Genomic DNA, 15,275 nt, shown 5'->3' on the forward strand with positions numbered 1-15,275 from the left:
GTACTAATTTATAATGCTTTTATGCAATAATTTGACTTGCTGCCTTTGTTAGAGTGAGTACAAATACAAGCATATTTTTCTTATACATTCTTTTAAAAAATTGTTTATTTGTTTATTTTTATGTTACAGAATTATTTATCAACAGGGGTTTTAATCTACACCATTCCCACCACCATAATTCTGAATCTCCACTCTCTCCACTGCAATTCACCAACTATCTGTCCACCTTTATACATAGCTGCCCCTTCTTTTTCTGATTCAATCTTCCCTTCCTGTCTAAGCCACTCAGGATATCATAACTACCTCCATATGTCCCTCTCCTTTTCCTTCTCCCTCTCTGGGTGCTGATGGAGCTGGAGTTCAGAGCCCTTTTGCCTTCATCCTATCACTTCTCTATCACTGGGAGTATGGATCAAGGTTGTTTATGGGGAGCAGAAGGTAGGGGTCCTTCACAGTCTTTATTTATTCCTTTATTTATTTTGCAAATACAGGTATCAACAAACCACAGTCTTAATTACTAAATGTAGCTTTGTGAAAAGTCCTAAATTTAGGAGAAAATGAACAAGAACGCTTGTTGTTTTGGACTTTATACCTACAAATCTGTCTTTGTATATAAATCTATTAGAATATTTTTGTTGAAGTTTCTTGAAAACTGATATTGGTATCTTGATTTTGAGTTGGGAAGAACTCAAAGCTTCTATAATATGTTTATATATATATATTTAATGTTTATTTTATTTATTTATTCCCTTTGTTGCCCTTGTTGGTTTTTAGATATTTTTAAAAATAAAATCTTCTAGGAATTTTTAAGTTTCCTACTAAAATTGTGTAGGTTTTGTTTATTTTTTCTTGTATATACATACCATTTGGTTTTGTGTGATTATATTTTGTATATTTTACTTTATTATGCTAGCTACCATACAACACATTGTGAAATTTAAATAATGATAATAAACACACTACCTTTTCTTTAAAATCATTTTTTTTCTTGTGATGAGAATTTAAAAATATATACATAAAATGTAAACACTGACAAGACCATAGGATAAGAAGGGTTCAATTCCATGAAATTTCCACCACCAGAACTCTGCATCCTATCCCCTCCCATGATAGCTTTCCTATTCTTTAACCCTCTGGGAGGATGGACCCAGGGTCATTATGGGGTGCAGAAGGTGGAATGTGTAGCTTCTGTATTTGCTTCCCTGCTGAACATGGGCATTGACAGGTCAATCCATACTGCCAAACTGTCTCTCTTTTCCTAGTGGGGCAGGGATCTGGATAAATGGGGCTCCAGGATGCATTGGTGAGGTCATCTGTCCAGGGAAGTCCGGTTGTCATCATAGAAGCGTCTGGAACCTGGTGGCTAAAAGAAGAGTTAGCATATAGAGCCAAACAAATTGTTGACTAATCATGAACCTAAAGGCAAGAATTTTCACATAAACATTTGGGGTCTCCATTTTGGAAAAAAAACTAGTAGGTCTATTTTAGGTCTATCCCAAGGGGCTTATGACTATACTAGTTTTTTCCTGAGCCTGATATCTGATATGCAGATGGACCCAAGTTATTGTCTGGGGAGATGATGTCATGACTGGAAAAATGACTATAAACCTGGATGAGGGAAGAAAGTAGCTCCCAAATATGGGTAAGGTTAAACATATTGTTGACTGTTGACTCCATAGATTTTATCTGGGGCCCATATTCAGCATAGAAGCCTATGTAACCTCTGTATCCCTGTAAGTCTGAGCTCACATTCTGTGGTCATGAGTAGGAACATTCCAAGGTGCCCCAATTTCAGGACCCACATTCCTCAGGTTGGAGATAGAGTATGTTATGCAGCCTCCTCTTGGAGGAAGGAACATTCTTTACCATTGTTGATACACATTGAGGGCAAGGTCCTATGGAGGCCCACAAAGGGGTCTATTGTGTTGTTCCTGATGGAGATGACCAGTGACAATGGAGAGAGTGGTCTATCTGAGGTCTAGACCTATCATGTCTGTGTGGGAATCTCAGGACTCCCTGATTAGGGCCCCAGATAAAGGGGTGGGCTGATAGTGACTAAAGAGTCATTATTAAAGTATGCCAGTCACTTGCCCTTATTCTGCTTTTGTAGTCCTTATTTTGATAAGGTTACCTTTGGAGTGTCTAAGGGAAATGCAATAGGAAGTAGGTGAGGATGGTATCTAGGTATAAGTAGAAACTATTTCATTAGGTACTTTATGGTGTCTTTTTAGGTCTTTCTACTTGCTTGCTGCATATGTTGACTCACAGCAGACTATTGTGCACTTTTGGTTTCAGGTATATATTTTGTCCTAATTTATGGATACATATGAACATATGACCTATTTCATAAGACCTGGTCTATAGCTAGGTTCCAGGACTTTGTTAGGAAGTGGACTACTAGAAATTAAATTAGACAATCCTATGAGAAAGGAAAGGTCTCACCGGAGTAAAGATGTTGAAAGGCTGACATTCTATGCCTGACGTCTCTGGACACAGTTCGAAGTAAATAATGCCAAGGTGGTAAGCCTTGCATTGATTAGGCTGGGATCAGCAAATGCAGTATCAGTTGGTATGAATTAAGAGAAGCGTGCAGAAAGTGAGCCCCACCCTAGAGGTTTAGGACTGGGGGAGATATGGGCTTTATAGAGAGGTGGTTCCATGCATTAAAAAGTTTGAGGCATTCAATCAATTGTTCCCCTCTCATATTAATTAAATAGAGATTACTGAGACTACAAGTTTATAGGAGTGTACATCAACACCATTCCCACCACCAAAGAACTGTGTCCCACCTCCCTTCCTCTAATCTCCCCTCCTGTGAAGCTGAACAACTATTTTCACCCTCTACTCAGAGATTTTTACTTTGGTGCCCTACTTCAAACTCAGATCCTGTTTTGAGTTTCCCTTTCTGTTCTTCTTTCTCAACTTCTGTTCATGAGTGGGATCATCCCATACTTGTATTTATTTTTTTCTTTATCACTTAACGTAATTCCTTTTAGCTCCTTCAAATATGGGTGAGAGAAGGTGGGTCCATTCTTCTTAATAGCTCATTCTTCTTAATAGTTCATTCTTCTTAATAGTATTCCATTGTGTATATATACCACAGATTTCTCAGCCATTCATCTGTTGTTGGGCACCTGGTTTGCTTCCAGGTTTTAGCTATTATGCTTCCAGGTTTTAGCTATTAGTTTTTTACTATTGTGCTGCTATGAATGTTGGTGTACACATGTATTTTTGGTTGGGTGTTATGGAGTCCTTGGTGTATATCCCCAAGAGAAGAATTACTGGGTCATATGAAAAGTTCATGTCTAGTCTTGTGAGGTTTCTTCAGACTGCTTTCTACAGATATTGGACCAATTTACATTCCTACCAGCAGTGTAGGAGGGTTCCTTTGTACCCACAACCTCTCAGGCATTTGTTACCGCTGTCCTTTTTTATGTATGCCATTCTTACAGGGGTGAAGTGGTATCTCAGTGTTGTCTTTATTTGCATGTCTCTGACAATCAGGGACCTGGAACAATTTTTCATGTGTTTGTTGGCCTTTTGGATCTATTCTGTAGTGAATATTCTGTTCATATCCTCTGACCATTTTTTGATGGGGTGATTTGATTTTTTTTTTTTGCTATGTTTGGTATACAAATTTCATATGATACCCATGAATGATCCACCAAGATTCTTTAAGAGAATAGAACAAAAATTGCAGTCATTAATCTGGAACTAGAAAACACCTAAAATCACCAGAACAATCTTGAGGAAAAGAAACAGAAATGGAGGCATCACACTCCCAGATCTCAAACCATATTATAAGGCCATCATCATCAAAACAATCTGGTACTGGAACAAAAATGACACACAGACCAGTGGAACAGAATCGAAATCCTAGAACTAAACCCCCACACCTATGGATATCTAATCTTTGACAAGGGGGCCCAAACTATTAAATGGAGGAAGGAGGCTCTCTTCAATAAATGGTGCTGGGGAAACTGGGTTGAAACATGCAGAAAAATGAAACTGAACCACTTTATCTCACCAGACAAAAGTCAACTTCAAATGGATCAAGGGCCTAGATGTTAAACCAGAAAGTATCAAGTACTCAAAGGAAAACACTTGTGGAACACTTTCCCACCTAAACCTCAAGGACATCTTTGATGATACAAACCCAATTGCAGGGAAGACTAAAACAAAAAAAGTCATTGGAAATAAATCAAATTGAAAAGCTTCTGCACAGCCAAAGAAACTATCACCCAAACAAAGAGACCCCACACAAAATGGGAGATCTTCACATGCCATACATCAGATAAGAGATTAATAGCCAAAATATACTGTGATGAAAACTTTTATGATTGTTCCTTTAGTTACTTTCAAATATACAGTAGTTTATTATTGCCTGTACCTACTGTGAAGTAGGTACAGGCAATACATTACACTATTGGATAATTAATGATTTACAGTAAGCAGTTATTGGTACATGTGTAAAATTTCTCAGTTTTCTGGAAAATATTTTCACCCCCCAGTCTAGGTCTCCTGCAACCACATGTACCAGGACCATAAGCCTCCTCATCTCTTTGCCTCCCAGAGTACTTTACTTTGGTAAAATACACTAAGCCCAGTCCAAGTTCTGCTTGTGTTTCCATTTTCTGTTTTTATTTGTCAGCTTCTGTCCATAAGTGAAATTATACCATTTTCATTCTGTTTCTTGCTTGTTTTACTCAACATGATTACTTCAAGCTACATCCAAGATGAGATGAAAGTGCATTCACGGGAGTCGGGCTGTAGCACAGCGGGTTAAGCGCAGGTGGCGCAAAGCACAAGGACCGGCATAAGGATCCCAGTTCGAACCCCGGCTCCCCACCTGCAGGGGAGTCGCTTCACAGGCGGTGAAGCAGGTCTGCAGGTGTCTATCTTTCTTTCCTCCTCTCTGTCTTCCCCTCCTCTCTCCATTTCTCTCTGTCCTATCCAACAACGACAACAACAATAATAACTACAACAATAAAACAACAAGGGCAACAAAAGGGAATAAATAAAATAAATATTAAAAAAGAAAGAAAAAAAAAGAAAGTGCATTCACTATTTTTTACAGCTGAATAGTATTCCTTTTTCTATATATACCACAACTTTCAAAGCCATTCATCAGTTGTACACCTAGGCTGAATCCATGTTTTGGATATTCCAACTCGGGCTTCTATGAACATAAGCATACACAGATATTTTTGAACGGGTATGTTCAATTCCTTGGGATATATCCCCAGAAGAGGAATTGCAGTGTCATAGGGTTGGTTCATTTCTAGCCTTCTGATAATTCTCTAGAACCCCACAGAGGTTCAACCAAATTACATTCCCTTACCTTAGCAATGTCTCCAACATGTATTGTTACTATCCTTTCTGATGTCTGCCATTCTCACAGGAGTAAAGTAGTATCTCTTAGTTGGCTTAATTTGCATATCTCTGACAATCAATGACTTAAAGCATTTTTTAAATATATATATTTGTTAACTTTTTAGATCTCTTCTTTGGTGAACATTTTATTCATATCCTATTCCCACTTTTACATAGGGCCATTCTTTTGTTTGTTTGTTTTGCTTTGCTGAGTTTGGTGAGTTCTTTATATATTTTGTCTGATGTATGGTATGTAAAGGTCTTCCAGTCTGTAATGGGTCTCTTTGTTTGGATGGTGGCTTCTTTTGCAGTACAGAAGCCTTTCAGTTTGATGTAGCTTCATGGGTTTATTTATTTTCAAGATTTAAAAAAATTATTTATTTACTCCCCTTTGTTGCCCTTGTTGTTTTATTGTTATGGTTATTATTGTTGTTGTTATTGATGGCATCCTTTATGGATAGGACAGAAAGAAATGGAGAGAGGAGGGGAAGACAGAGAGGGGGAGCAAAAGATAGACACCTGCAGACCTGCTTTACCTCCTGTGAAGAGACTCCCCTGCACTTGGGAAGTCGGGGCTCAAACTGGGATCCTTACTCCCTTAACCAATGCAGTACAGCCTGACTCCTCTGGTTTATTATTATTATTTTTTATTTATAAAATGGAAATATTGACAGGACCATAGGATAAGAACGGTACAGTTCCATTCAATTTCCACCACCAGAACTCAGTTTCCCATTTCTTTTTTAAAAATTTTTTTTATTATCGTTTATTTTTATTTTCCCTTTTTGTTGCCCTTGTTCCTTTTTATTGTCGTACTTATTGTTATTGATGTCATTGTTGTTGGATAGGACAGAGAGAAATGGAGAGAGGAGGGGAAGACAGAGAAGGGAAGAAAAGGAGAGACACCTGCAGACCTGCTTCACCTCCTGTGAAGCAACTCCCCTGCAGGGGGGGAGCCAGGGGCTCAAAGAGGGATCCTTACTTTGGTCCTTGTGCTTTGCGCACTTCATGCCTCATGCCACGTGTACTTAACCTGTTGTGCTATGCTATGGCTGACCCTTGGCCCCATTCCTTTTCTTAAAAGCTTTCGTGTTTTTTATCCCTCTGGGAGTATGGACCCAGGGTCATTATGGGTTGCAGAAGGTGGAAGGTCTGTCTTCTGTAATTGCTTCCCCTCTGAACAGGAGCATTGGTAGCTTGGTCCATACTCCCATCCTGTCTCTCTATTTCTCTAGTGGGGCAGGGAGGTGGGGCTCCAGAACATCTTGGTAGGTTCCTCTGCTCAGGGAAGTCTTGTTGGCATCATGATAGCTTCTGGAACCTGGTAGTTGAAATAGAGTTAAGATATAAGGCAGAACAAATTGTTGACTAATCATGAACCTAAAGGCAGGAATATTGCAGGTGAAGAGTTGGGGTCTCCGTTTTGGAAAAAGTTAGTAGGTCTGTTTTGTTTTTTATCTTCCTTGCAATTGGACTTATGTCTCTAAAAATGCCTATAAAATCTGGTTGGAACAGAATTCTGTCAATATTTCCCTCTAAATATTTGTTAGTTTCAGGTGTAACATCCAAGTTCTTGATCCACTCAAAGTTTACTTTTGTGTATGGTGAAATGTAAATTCATTTTACATTCTGCACATTTCAACCCAATTTTCCCAACACCATTTGTTAGAGACTCTTTTTTTTTTTTTTTTCCAATTTGGTAGTTTGGGCCTCCTTGTAAAAAAAAAAATATATATATATATGTGTGTGTGTGTGTGTGTGTGTCCATAGGTGTGGGAGGATTAGTTATGAGCTCTCAATTTTATTGGTCATTGTGACTATTTTTGTTCCATTAATCAGGAAATTTTTATTACAATGGACCTATAATATAGTTTAAGGTCAAGGAATGTGAAGCCTCCAGTTCTGTTCGTGTTTCAAGATTCCTTTCTCAATTGTAGGTATTTTCTCGTTTCAGATAAACATTTGTAGCTTCTGTTCTATCCTCTTGGGGAAAAAAATGGTGGGACCTTGGAGATTGCATTAAATTTGTACATGGCTCTGGGTAGAACATTTATTTTGATAATGTTAATACTTGCAAGCCGTGAACATGAAACACCTTTCCATTTCTTTATATCTTTTATATTTCAATGAATGTATTTCATTGAACAGTGACTCAATTTTCAGTTTACAAGCTTTTCAATTCTTTGTGAGGTTTATAACTATATGTTTCATTGTTTCTGCTGCTATAGTGAATGGGACTAATTTCTGGATTCACCTTCTTCGGATTTAGTACTTGCATAAAGGAATCATGCATTATATTCTATCCCTGTAATATTTATCTGTTTTATAGCTGAAATTTATATTATTGGAATTCAATTTTTCCCAATCTTAGTATCTGTCCCTGGAATCCATCAATCTAGATTGTGTATTTGAGGAGTTTTTTTTTTTTAAATAGATCCCATGTATACTTTTGGTCATTATAGGTTTTCTCGTCCTCTGCTTGACTTCCTTTTTTTAGATAATGCCCTAAGTCTGTCAGTGAGAATAACAATGTCTCAAAATCTATTTTTATTTTGTTGGCAATTACATTCCTTTCTCTTGTTTTTTAATTGCCACTAAGGTTATTGCTGGAGCTCAGTACCTGCACTAAAAATCTACTGCTTCTATATATCCCTGCCCCCCCCCCCACTTTATTTGATAGAGGCTGAGAGAAATTGAGAGGGTAGATAGAGAAGAAGAAAGAAAGAGCAGGGGTAGATAGCATAATGGTTATACAAACAGACTTTCATGCCTGAGGCTCCAAAGTCCCAGGTTCAATCTCCCTTACCACCATAAGCCAGAGCTGAGCAGGATTCTGGTAAAAAGGGGGGGGGGAGTGACACCTGCTTCACTTCTTGTGAAGCTTCCCCCCTGCAGGTGGTGAGTGGGGGGTTTGTTTAGAACCTTGCATATGGTAATGTATGTTCTCAACTGGTTATGCTACTGTCCAGCACCCCCCAACCCACGTTTCATTTCTTTTAAACGTATGAATGCTATTTGAGTTCATGTGTGCTCAATTCATGAAACACACATCACGAGCAGACAGACATCTTCCTGAGTTTGTTTCCATAATTTGACTATTATATTGCTGAAATGAAAATAGGGGTACATATTTTCTCACTTTTTCTTTAAAACTGAATTTTCGAATCAGATAGGTAGCTATCCTTTCAATTTGTTTTTAATCAGTGAGTTTTGTTTCTTTTTTAAAATTATTGTATTTATTTATTGGATAGAAACAGAGAGAAATTGAGAAGGAAAAGGATGGAGAGAGGGAGATAGAGTCATCTGCGGCACAGATTCACTGCTGACAGAGCTTCCTTCCTACAAGTGGGGCCTGTGGGTTCCAACCTGAGTCCTTATACTTAGTAACATATGCAATTTACGAGGTATGCCACTGCCCGGTCCTTCCTTTCAATTTTGTCTCGTTATTTTTAATTAGTGACTTAATAATAATTAACAAAAATTTAGCATAACAGGGATACAATTCTACACAATTCCCACCACTAGAGTTATGCCCCCCATCCCCTCCATTGGAAGCTTTCCTATTATTTATCCTCTGGGAGTATGGGCCAAAGATTTTTTGGGGTGCAGAAGGTAGAAGGTCTGGCTTCTGTACTGCTTCTCCACTGACACATCAATCCATACATACTTTCAGCCTATTTCTATCTTTCCCTGGTGGCATAGGGCTCTGGGGAAGTGAGGTTCTAGGACATATAAGTGAGGTTGTCTACCCAGGGAAGTCAGTATGGTGTCATGGTAGCATCTGAAACTAGGTGGCTGAAAAGCAGTTAGATATAAAGTAGGACAAATTATTTATTAATCAGGAGCCTAAAGGCAAGAATAGAGCAGATATAACTAAGGAGGTTTGCGTGGTAAGAAGCTAGAAAGCCTATTTTAGGTATATTCAAAGGGGGCCATGACTTTAGTAATTTTTCCTGACCCTGATAGCTAACATGTAGGTGGGAAAAAATATTATCTGGAAAGATGGTGTCAGAGTTGAGAACTGATTGGAAAACTGTAACAGGGAAGAGGGTAGTCCCCAAATATGCAAAAAGTAAATAAATATTATTAACTGTGAACCCCATTGATCTGACCTAGGACCCAGATCTATTCTTATTTAGCACAAGAGCCTGTGTAACCTCTGCGTCCCTGTCAGCCTGAGCTTGCAGTCCATGGTCACAGCTAGAAACAATCTAGGCTGCACTTATTTCAGGACCAGTCTTCCTTGAGCAACATTGTTCTACAATGAGAGCAAGGTTCTACAGAGGCCCACAAGAGAGCTTATGATGATGTTCCTGATGGAAATGAGCAGTCATGGTGGAAAGAGGGATCTATTAGCGTTCTAAACCCATCACATCTATGTGGGAATCCAAGAATTCACTGACTAGAGCCCCAGATGATGGAGTGTCCTGGTACAGACAAAAACAACCATTATTTTAAGTATGCCATTCTCTTACCTTCTGAAGAACTTCTATATTGGTCTCTGTAGTGACTCTACCAATTTATATTATCACCAACAATGTACATGCATTCACATCCTTGTCCACAATGCTTATTTCTTATGATTCTTAAAATTACTATTATAACAAGTGTAAGGTGAAATTTCATTGTAAATTTCATTGAAATTTCAAGGTGAAATTTGATTTCCATTTCTCTAAATACTGTATTAAATACCTTTTTATGTACTAAGGTGTCTGTATGTCTTTTGAGAAAAAATGCAAATCCTGTATTTTTAAACTTGGTTATCTATGCTTGATTGATTGCTTTTCAGCTATTGAGTTATATGAGATTATTTTTTATTTTAAATTTTTATCAGACATATAAATTGCAAATATTTTCCCTAATTTTATAGGTTGTTTTTCATTTTTTTATTCCCATAGCCCTACAACTATGTATATATGTTTGTGTTTATCCCATTTATTTTTCCTTTTTTGTCTTTTTTTTAATTTGGGTTCAAAACTTATCACCAGGCCAATGTTAATGTTGATTATGTTCCAGGAGTTATATATTTCAGGCATTTTGCTAATACTTTCAACTGTTTGGATATAATTGTTGTGTTTGGTATAAAATAATGGTGAATGTTATTGCCTTTACTCCAGTTCTGTAACACACTGGACATTCTCTGCTCATTTGTAATATGTTAATTAACTCTGCTTGTGTGGATTTACTTCTGTTTTCTTAATTATTCTACTGATCTTTGATGTTGAAATTATTATTTTAATTTCTACAGGCTTGACATATAGTTTGAAACTAGGAAGTATGGTGACTTCATGATTTTCCTTTTAAAAATTAATTAACTAATTAATGAATTTGAAAGACTCCCCAGACAATACTCTTGTACATAAAATTATAGTGGTCTTAACTGGGATTTCCTTCATGGAAGTGCAGGATTCTACTCACTGTGCTCTCTCCCAGGATTCTTCTGCATTGTTTGTTCTCAAGTTATTTTGAATGTTGGAGTTTTTTTGTAACCATGGAAACTTTGGAATTAAGTTATATATATATATATATGTATATGTATATATATATATGTATATGTATATATATACATATATATATATATATATATTTGTGAAAAATGACATAGGCCTTTCATAAGGATTAAATTAAAAGTGCAGATTTATTTAGTGTGGAGATTTAAACGATAGTAATGTTTATAGTATCCTTGAACTTGTGTCTTCATTGTTTTCATCAGTCTTACAGTCTCAGAGTAGTTTATTCACATCCTAGTTAAATTTGTTTGTTTCTACATATATTTCTCTTTCCTTTTTTCTTATTTATTTATTTATTTATTTATTTATTTATTTATTTATTTATTTATTACACCAAGGTAACTACTGGAGCTTAATTCCTTTATGATGACTTCCCAATTCCCTGCAGGAATAAAATGTATTCCTTCCCTTTGGTAGATGACAAAGAGAGACAGAAAGGAAGAAGGACAGAAAGGAAGGAAGGAAGGAAGGAAGGAAGGAAGGAAGGAAGGAAGGAAGGAAGGAAGGAAGAAGAGAGAAAGAAAGAAAGGAAGGAAGGAAGGAAGGAAGGAAGGAAGGAAGGAAGGAAGGAAGGAAGGAAGAAGGAAAGAGACAGAGAGAAGGAGAGACACTGGCACTACTGTTGCACCATTCATGAAGATTCCCTCCTGCAGGTGGGGACCACGGACTTGAGCCTGGATGCTTGTATTCAATAATTTGTGTGCACTGCCTGTTTCACTATTACTCTGTCCATTATCAGCGTTTTCACTGTTTCTCCTTCTCTTCCTCCTTTTTAAATATGAAATTGATTTTTATGATAAATAATAGCTTGTAAGACTACTATAGGGTTATAGATATAGTTCTACAATCCCCCACCACAGCCACCCTTACTCTCCCAATAGTAAATGCCATTGTTCTAAAAATGTCCTAGAAAGCGTTTCTTCTCTCTCTTTTTTAAAAGCCCATACATACGTTTTCTAGATTCCACATGAGTGAAAAGATCTGGTTGTTGTGTCTGACCTTTTTATTTTTATTTTGATAAGTATAATCACCCTCAGTTACATTCCCTTTGTCCAGTATATACCTGGTATCTTTTTTTTTTCCACTCCAAAGTGCTATTCCATGGAATATATTTTCCATAACTTCTTTAGCCAGTCATCTGTCCATGGACATTTAGGCTGTTTCTAGTTTTTGGCTACTGTGATTATTTCAGTTATGAATTTAGGGATGCAAATATCCCTTTGGATAACTGTGCATGTGTCTTTTGGGTAAATACCTGAGTCATATTATCAGGTAATTCTCCTTCTCCTCCTCATGCTCCTCTTCCTCCTTTTCCTTCTCCTCCTCCTCTACAACCACCTCCTCTACCACATCTTCCTCTTCATCCTCCTTCTTCTACTACTCCTCCTTCATCTACTATTCCTTCTTCTTTTTCCCCATTCTCCTCCTCTTCCTTCTTCTTCTCCTCCTTCTTCTCTTCTTCTTCTTCTTCTTCTTCTTCTTCTTCTTCTTCTTCTTCTTCTTCTCCTTCTCCTCCTCCTCCTCCTCCTCCTCCTCCTCCTCCTCCTCCTCCTCCTCCTCCTCCTCCTCCTCCTCCTCCTCCTCCTTGTCTTCCTCTTCCTCCCCCTCCTGGTCCTTCTTTGTCTTCTCCATATAGGAAAGGAGACTCATATTCAAATGATCTGTGAGTATTCTCAATACACTGCTTTCTCTGAAATAAATTAGGGCATGAAATATTTTTCCTTTAGTAATGAGGGATATAGAAATAATATTCTCTCTTTGTCTTTCTGAAATTTTTAAAGAACAAAATTATTTTATTTATTACATTATGAAAGCAAGGACGGGAGAATGAGTTTCACATGAGGCAGATAGGAGGAGTGCAAGAGGCAAGCCAACACACCTCAGACATGAACCTCCAAAGCTCTATCTGTTCACTCTCTTCCTCTGCCTATTTCTTTTCTTTTTTTGGAATTTCTTTTTGAATTACTTTAAATTTTTTAAAGAACCTCTTTTTTCCCCTTTCTGTAATATGGCAGAGAAATTGATAAAAGAGGAGGAATAAGGGGAGGTGGAGGGGGGGAGGGAGGGAGAGAGAAAGAGAGAGAGGGAGAGAGAGAGAGGAGAGAGAGGAGAGAGAGTGGAGAGAGGTGCTTGCAGCACTGCATCTCCACTTGTAAAGCTTTTCCTCTTGTTGGCAGGGAATGGTGGGTTGAACCTGCACATGATACCGGCACATGATAACATGTGCTCAACAGGGTGCACCTCTGGCCAGTTCCCTTCACAGCATATTCTTCTCATTATTTTAGGAAAACTGCAGTTTCAGTTTAAGAACCAGAACACAAGGACAAGCCTGTCTTTCTACAACTGTAAGGAAAGCTTTGTTTTGTTTTGCTTTGCTTTACAACCAGAATTTAATCTAAGGCACTGTGCTCATGCTGTTTCCCTACCCAGTGATTCAGAGGGCAGATTTTCTATGATATTCTTTGGCAAGATGTGCAGTCTCAATTCTTGCTTCTCTTTCTGCAAACTTGATTGGTATCCATCCTTGGCTATTTAAGCTTTTGTCTCTGAAGGAAGCAAATTCTCAAGGGCAGACATAGTTTGTTTAGTTTAAACTTTTAGTTTCCTTTCTATTCCATTGACTTCTGGGGACATTTCTTGCTTTCTAACTGAACCATACATTTGATATCAACTTTTGGTATTTTTATACTGCATTTTTACTTGTGTTTTAGTTTTAGTTTGCTATAATGAATGCAATGGAAATCATCTCTTCATGTACGTACACACACACACACACACACACACACACACACACACACTAATTGGTTCATAATAATGCCTCTATTTTGTTTATTTCCAGTTTATGTAGAATTTTGAGAAAAAAATTTTCCCTAAGAGATGACAACTGATATCAGAAATTTTTCTTACTGTTATATATTCATTCTTTGCTTACTTACTACTGAAGTAATTACTTAAAGTGCTTGTGTACAGAAAGGTCTCCTTCAGTCTTCTGCTCTCCTTCAGTTTTCCTCTTTGTTGTATAAAGTCTTGTGTTGGTATGCTTCTAAAAACCCCTTCTGTTTCATTAGTTTAATTCCCCCTGCTTAACACTATTCTATTTACATAACCACTTCATGTCATTTACTTTATATTTATTTACTTTTGTGTGGGAATTAATGGTTTACAGCAAGTATCTGGGTGACAAGTCTAGCAGATGGAGACTTGTCTCAAGTGGCCTCCCCCAGGGCTCTGTTCTGGCTCCTACGCTATTTAATATTTACATCAATGACCTCCCAGAAACTTCTTCAAGGAAGTTCATCTACGCCAATGACATCTGCTGTGCAACTCAGGCATCCAAGTTCGACATCCTCGAGGAAACACTCACAAAAGACATGTCTCTGATATCTGATGACTGTAAAAAATGGCGACTAATCCCTAGCACTGCAAAAACGGTATCATCTGTTTTCCATCTACACCATGCCTCGGCCTCGCGTGAGCTTAATGTGCAGCTTGGCGATACGAGACTCCGGCATGAAGCCCAGCCAGTCTATCTTGGCGTTACTCTCGATCGCACCCTGTCATTTCACGAACATCTCATAAAAACTGCAGCAAAGGTAGGCACGAGGAATAACATCATTGCAAGACTGGCCAGCTCCTCATGGGGCGCGAGCGCTTCCACACTATGATCATCATCTCTGGCATTATGCTATTCCACTGCAGAATACTGTGCCCCAGTATGGTTCCGTAGCCCCCATGTCCACTTGGTAGATTCCAAATTATATTCCTCCATGAGGATAATTTCTGGAACCATCCGTTCCAACCCGGTTCCATGGCTGCCAGTTCTTAGCAGCATCGCCCCCCCAGATATTCGTCAGGATGCGGCATCATCTAAGTTCATTTCCCACGTCTACGCTCGACCGGACCTGCCAATATACGTGGATATCTTCGCCCACCCTGTCCAACGCTTGACGTCTCGTCACCCAATCTGGTCCCCTATGCCTACACTGAACTTCTCTGTTCCAGTCTCTTGGAAACAGAGTTGGCAGTCAGCTGAGGTAAAGAACAAACACCTCATCACAGACCCCTGCAAGCGTCAACCCGGCTTTGACCTAGCATGTTATGATTGGGCCCTCATCAATCGCTATCGAACAGGCCATGGCCGGTGCGCTGCTATGTTCCATCGCTGGGGAGCCAGAGACGACCCAAACTGCCCCTGTGGCTACAGACAGACTATGACCCACATAGTCAATGACTGCCACCTCTCCAGATTCAACGGAGGTCTCGAAACTTTACATCAGGCTCAACCTGACGCTGTTAACTGGCTACGGAAGAAGGGCAAACTCTAGAAGAAGAAGAAGCAAGTAAAATTACTGACACATGCATAGATTATCTCAATTCTCTGCAGTGGCACTG

The sequence above is a fragment of the Erinaceus europaeus genome, chromosome 10 (genome assembly GCF_950295315.1).
Source record: "Erinaceus europaeus chromosome 10, mEriEur2.1, whole genome shotgun sequence".
NCBI lineage: Eukaryota > Metazoa > Chordata > Mammalia > Eulipotyphla > Erinaceidae > Erinaceus > Erinaceus europaeus.